The 7,563-nt window shown below is 25.3% G+C and overlaps 1 non-coding gene across 1 annotated transcript; it reads right to left on the reverse strand.

Moving 5' to 3' along the window:
- Positions 1–4,673: 4,673 nt before the first annotated feature.
- Positions 4,674–4,745, reverse strand: TRNAQ-UUG. The gene has a single exon. It is a non-coding gene; the product is annotated as a tRNA-Gln (tRNA).
- Between the last annotated feature and the right edge of the window lie 2,818 nt (positions 4,746–7,563).

The raw sequence follows: 7,563 nt of genomic DNA on the forward strand, positions 1-7,563 counted from the left end.
GTTTCAAAATAGTTTTTAGTCTTGTTGACATCTTTTTGTGCCCTTTTGTTAGGTGTCTGATGGGATTCCCTTCCCCAATGTCCCACACCCATATTGGAAACTAACTAGCGGAATGTAACTTAATTACGACTAAAATTATAATTGTATGATAATTATTTGTTGATATACGTTAGATGACAAAGTGACAATAACTGAATCAGGACCACTTGAGCCCCTAAAAGGTGTTGACCAAAAACTAAAAACTCCGTGAAAGATTTCCTAAAGTACAAACAATGGCCTTATTAAAAGACCAATCCAACGAACTTACTTGTCTTATATTGGGTTGGCAACATTTTCAACATGTTAAGACATTCGACTACAACTTAAAATTTCTCTTCTAGCCACTTTCAGGAGAAAGAACATCTTTAATAACTCTCTTGCTTTGTGAATAAAAAAACAAGGACAAAAATTAGATGGATTCATCCGGGAGTGTAAAGTAACATTACAATTGAGGTCCCACCGGGTCGCTGGATTCAAAGTCTAGAGTGCACCACTACACCATGGAACCTAGAACGGAAGGGTTCTTTTTACCAAAATAACTAATTTAGCTGTTATTCATTTTGCAATGCTAAAAAAAATGCAGCACTTGTTTTTAGTTAACATTGTGTAAAAATGGTACCATAAAAAGGATGGATGATAAAAAATTCAGCACTTGTTTTTTTTTAAAGAAAGTTTAGATGAGTTGAGTTGTAGGACATATCAAAATCAAGATAAACAACACTTATGGATAGATTATTCATCAATAATGTCCTCATATTGATAGCAGAAATCAAACTACTTCCCTATGGGATAGAGTATGTTCCTTACCAAGTAGACAACATTTGTTGGTATTCTATGCGTTTGTTACCTTTACACTTTTGAATTTTTTTATTTTAATTATCACCTTTTAGGTTAGATAATTAGAATTGTTATTGGTGTGTAAAATATAAAATATATATATTACTTTATTAATCATTCTCAATTTATTCAGAATAATATTAAATATATGATTTATTTAAGTCATAATATATTTTAATAAATAGTTTGCTATAATTTACATTGAAAAATACTAAACTATTTAGTAAAACTTAGATTTTACTTGATATTAATTTGATTGGTAAAAAAAATTATAATATCAAATAACATTAAATTGTTCATCCTATCAAGTTATTATAAGAGCAAATAGTGCATGCACTAATTAATAATATAAAGAATTTTTATACCATCATTCAATCATTATCAAGTGCATGGATCAACTGATGTCATATTGTTTTAACTTGACCAGTAGTCTTATATTTGAATCTTGGGTATGCAATTGTATTGTATACTTGGAAGGAGATGAGGTTTGTCGCCCATAATGATTACCCAATTTGAACAAGATTATTTTCAATGAAAAATACCAAAAAATATCGATGGAGTTATCATGTATGATACATTTATCAACTTTGATAATAACTACCTTAAAATTCATATAAAAAAATATGATTAGCTGATTGCGTAAGCTTTTTTTTTTTAAACTAATAGTATATAGAGACTAAATTCATTACAAATTAAAATTATTTTATACCTTTCAATATTTGAAGGACTTATATTACAAATATTTAGAAGGCAAATGTTGAGTGAATCTTTAAAGGATTAAATTAGTAGTTTATATATATATATATATATATATATATATATATATATATATATATATAGAGAGAGAGAGAGAGAGAGAGAGAGAGAGAGAGAGAGAGAGAGAGAGAATCCACCTACTTTAAGAGTAACTATAAAAGAGATACTCCTCATCCTTATCATTTATTTTCTTGAAATTTAATGATTAAGATTAATCAACTAACAACCATTAGATATTGAAAAAATGAATGATGAGCATGAGGAGTAACTATTTTAGAGTTACTCTTTGAGTAAGTGAATCCCTCCTTATATATACTAGCAGAAATACATGCATGTGTGTTCACATTTCTATTAATATACTAAAATAATTTCTAATTACAATTTTTGAATTTTGTTCAATGAATGACACACTTCAAATGGAAAAATAAAAACAAACTGAATAGCACAAATAAAAATAAAAATAATTAATTGGTCATAGGAAAATCACAATAATCTTGGCTTTGAAAAAATATTATCCCTTCTCCTTTTTTCATAAATTGCCTCCTTGTTGACAATGGCAATTTACATATCCCATGAAAGATTTGTTAAATTAATTAAAACAATGATTAGTAACAAACAAAGGATATAAAATAGAGAAAAATGCATAAAAATGAGTTGGAATATAAAAACTGAGGATAAATACATAAAGTGATGATAAAGACCAAAGGAGAAAGACCATGAGAGGAAAAAAGTCTTACATACCAAAATTCTTGTCATTGAGGGATGTGTCTTTGATCAAAGTTGTATAAAGAATGGAGAACCCAACAACAATGAAATAATAAGAAGAAAAAAGAACACAAATATGCCTCAAGAGAGAAGAAAAGTGAAAGCAACAACTGAGAGCTTTGAGAAGCGATACAATTATGTTTATAGATAATGTACATAAAAAAGAAAGTGTGCAGGTTTTCATGTTTGAAGTGGTGGGAAATTACAATTGGATAACTTGTGTTGGTGAGAAAGTGGGTAGAAGTGAGAAAAAAGGATAAAATTGACTACATGAAAGTTAGGGATGGAAATGAGCCGACCGCTTGTCAAAGGCCTATGACTCGGCCTATTTAAGGCTCGGCTCAGCTTGACTTATTTACTATAAATGCCAAGCTCAAGCTTTTTAAAAAACATTTTTAGATAAAAAGACCAAAGTCAAACTATAAAAAAAGTTTGTTAAGCTTGACAAGTTGGCTTGTTTAAGTAATGATAATAATAATAATAATAACAACTATTATCTATACCATTTTTATGGCATTATGAATGATAGGATGAAGTGATATAAAGTTCTTAGAGAGTTCACTTGCATGTGAAAAATTTTCAAAAAGAAAAAGACTAAGTTAAAAGGATAATGCAACAAGATTAATATTTTCAAAGAAAAAGAATGTTTTGTAAAGACATTTTCAGACAATTTAAATATTTTTATTTGGCTATATTAGTATAAATCATCTCTAATTCATATATTTTTTTAATATTATGTTCTTTTTTTTCATTTTCTTTTGATATATTTTATGTTTAAATAATTTGAATTCGATCAATATGATTTCGTTTATCAATTATTTTGGATTTGTACATTACTTATACGAAATTTTATAAGTTTCTTTTTTTAGTTAGTATTTTACTAGGTTTTAAAATAATTAATTGGTTAAAGACGTCTTTAAGCATACTTTTAAATAGACTCGTAGGCCAAGTTAGACTTTTATGTAAGCCGAGCCGAGCCTTTAAAAAAAGTCTATAATAAGTAATGAGTCAAGCTCAAACTTTACGTATCCAACTCAAGCCGAGCTCAAGCTTAGTAAAGCTTGGCTTGACTTGACTCATTTTCATCCCTAATGAAAGTGGAGATCACACAAAGATTTTTTATATTCTATTTTTGTTTTAAACATACAAAAACATTTGATGATAAAATAAATAAATAAAAATAAAAACTAAAGAACGATTATAATAATCTATATCATCTTTTATATATATATATATATATATATATATATATATATATATATATATAATATGGCAGATGCACTCTTATTTAAGGGAGTGCACATCATTTTTAAAAAGTTACTTATAAATATTTTAAATGTGCATATTTTATTCACTCTAATTTTATATATTTAAAACTCATCTCTATTTTCTTCCTTTGTTTCATGATAATAATTATTAGTTATTTTTTAAAAATAAATTATCCCTCGACATAAGGTCCTAGATCCACCAAAATATATATATATATATATATATATATATATATATATATATATATATATATATATATATATATATATTTCATGGATCCATCACTTAAACAAGAATTAGCCATTTGAGACAATAAACAAGAATTGAAGCGTCAACTTTCAAGAGTCGATCACTGTTTACAGAGAGCAAGGTGAAGGTATTATCAAAATTGAAGAGAATAAAAAATATCCATCATTCAACTTTCGCATGCATTGGCTACATGGTATTTTTATAGAGTAATGCTATATTACACCAAAAGTTCCTGCACGAAATCACATGAATTTCAAATAGATCAATGAGAACATGTATAACCATTCAAAGGGAGAGAGATAATAAAGTATATATATTCGTCAACAAAATAATAATATACAACTGTTGGTAGCTTTCGTCTAGAATATTTTCATATTATTGAGCAATTTCCATTTTGATATTATAAGTGACGAGTCAACAATTGAATGTAACTTAAACACCACTGAAATTATAACTGTATGATAATCAGTTAATTAGTAGGTAAAATGCTTTTGATAACAATCATTGGACCATTCTCTGTGCGCTAGTCAGATAAGTTTCTAAATGATGGATCCAAGAAAAAACTCACAAGACCAGTCAAAAGATTATGCTGAGACCAGTTCAAGTGTCCAACTATATCTTCTTTTTCTTTTTTTGAAGGGAACTATAACTTGTTTATAGCTTCTCTTTAAGTGAATTTTAACCAGTTTTAGAAGTATAAGAAGATGTTTATGATAATGACTATATTAAAAAGTAAAAACTGAAGAGGAACATAATCAAGGTCCTACCTGGATTCGAATCCAGGTTGCTGGATTCAAAGTCCAAAGTGCTAACCACTACACCATAGAACCAAGCACGGACATCAATTTTTATCCAAAATTTTTAATTGTTTTTACTCATTTTGCCATGTAGAGAAAAAAAAAAGAAAAAAATTATTTATTTATTTATTTATTAACAAATCGTGAAAATTTTGAGTAATACACGGATAATTGGTGAAAGTATTTTGTACTGTCAATGAAAAATTATTTTGAATGATAAATATATTGATTTTTACTATAATTATTTTAAAATTCGCTAACAATGATTGTGATTGGTTGCAAATGTATTTTTTTTTATATTTAAAATATATACTATACAATACATTATCATTAAACTAAAAAAGTTTAACAAAGAAGGATGGGTTGTATTAAAAATAAAAATTTATGCCTAAAAATTGTATGTGTTTGTTAAACAAACACTTTAAAAAAACTTTTAATCAAATAAGTAATTCTCTCAAATAACATTAAACAAGATTCTATGTATATTTTTATTTCAGTTTATTTAAAAATTCTATAAATAAAAATAAAATATAAAATATTGGAAATACAAAAGGTCAAGAAACATATAAATAAACTAAATTAAGTAATAAATTTAAAGAATTTAAAATTTAATGAAAATTCCATGTGAGAATATTATAAAAAATATTTAGTATTGTATGTATATACAGATATTTTCGTCATTCCATTATGATAATTTATTAATTACTATTAAGTTTTTGTTTCTGTTTATTTTAAAATCCTATAATAATTTTAATAATATTAAAAAATAATTTGAAAGATTGAAAATATAAAGTCAAGAAACATATAAATATACTAAATTAAATAATTTTGAAAAAATTAAGAAAGATGCCATATCACAATTTTAATAAAGTAATAATTTTCATGATTTCATAATGATAATTTATTAATTACTATTATTGTACTTGTATTTCTGTATATTTAGAAATTATATAAATAACTTTCAAAATAAAAATAAAAAGTTAAAAATATTGACAATAAAAAGGTCAAGAGTTATATAAATTATCTGATTAAATTAAGTAATATATTAAATGGTTTTAAAAAGTAAGAAAAATGCCATGTGATATATTTAATAAAAAATATTTATTATTTCATTAGGATAATTATTAATTATTATTATTAGTATACTTTATAATTATTAATTATTATTATTATTACACTTTTATTTCTGTTTATTTAAAAATTCTATAAATAACTATAAAGGTATAAAAGGACTAAAGTTAAGAATTAGATATACAAAAATTCTATGTGACAATTTTAATAAAAAAGTATTTAGTATTATTTATATATGTTTTTTTATCATCTCATAATGATATTAATTATTATTATACTTTCATTTCTGTTTATTTTCAATATCCATAAATGAACTAAATTTAAAAGTTTTAAAATACAAAAAGTCAAGAAACATATTTAAATGGATTAAATTAAGTAATAAGTTAAAAGAATTTAAAAAATTAAGAAAAACGGCATGTGAAAATTTTAATAAAGAAAATCTTTAGTATTTAGATATTCTCATATTTTGTAAGAATAATTTATTAATCATTACTATAATTTTATTTTTTTATTTAAAAACTCTATAAGTAAATATAAAGGTATAATTATGATTTTTAACATTATTATTGTTTCTCTTTCAAATACTGGCTTTAATTATTTTTTATATTATTTTTTAATATTAAATTTCAGTCACTTTTACTCTCAAATTTCTAATTCTTTTCATAATTTTTACAAAAAAATATTATTTTTATCTAAATGTAAACTACTTATGTTTTGCTACTCTATTTGAATTAATTAGACATCTTTCTTTTAAAATTCTAAAGTTTTATTTTATTTATATTTAAAATTAAAAAAAATCTATATAAGACGCGAAATATTTACCAGTCATGCTCTTACGTTGATTTTTCAATGCTAACAACCTAGGCAGTCAAAAGATGAAATTCTTTAGTACACAATTTTGGGTATAGATTATCTTCTGAAGTAACATTCTATATTTCTTTAGTACACAATTTTGGGTATATCATCATAATAAATTTTTATTTTAAAACTGAGATTTCAAAAAATAAACGGTGACTTGTATCACTTGACATAATCATCAATTTTTTTTATCTTTCCTTTTCACTTGAGAGGATCTATTCTTGCTCAATTTTTGGTTTTAATATTTAAATACATCATTAAAAGTGTATCTTTCCAAAAAAAAAATACAATTTACATTATTATTATTATTATTCATTTTAACAACATTTTTACCTAATAACTTAAAAGCAGAGTAAGATTAATTGATGAATTTATTTAATAATAAAAAAATCCAAAAAAAAAACCGTGTTTTGCTGAGTCTCAAATTTCTATCGAGAAAACGATGCCACGTAATGAGACAGATGGCTGAAGCCACAACTTCCTTCCATCAGGATTTCCCGCGGTCGACTTTTCCACGCATTAACCTCATCAACAAACCACAATCCTTTGATGAAAATCCAACGACTCGTATCTGATTTCATGAATTAAACTTAAAAAATACACATTTAAATACCAATCATTGGATCTTTGTTTAACGGTCTCGATCCATTGATTGCATAGATGTGCAAAAAGTGTGGCCGTAGGTTCTAATTTGTTCAGCCGCCTCTGTCTCATGTTTTGGACTATAGTGCTAATGTGTTAATGCAATAATAATAATAATGATCATAAGGGTAGCCTAGTCAAGTCAAACCCACAACCCTTGACCCATTTTTGTTGTGCATTTTTCCACGGTCAAAGGTCAACCTTTCCCTACTCAGTCATAACTCAGTAGTAGAAGTTTCCAAAGACATGGGCTGTGCATGCCTCTTATCATACATAAAAT

Source organism: Glycine soja, chromosome 3 (assembly GCF_004193775.1).
Source record: "Glycine soja cultivar W05 chromosome 3, ASM419377v2, whole genome shotgun sequence".
Classification (NCBI taxonomy): Eukaryota; Viridiplantae; Streptophyta; class Magnoliopsida; order Fabales; family Fabaceae; genus Glycine; species Glycine soja.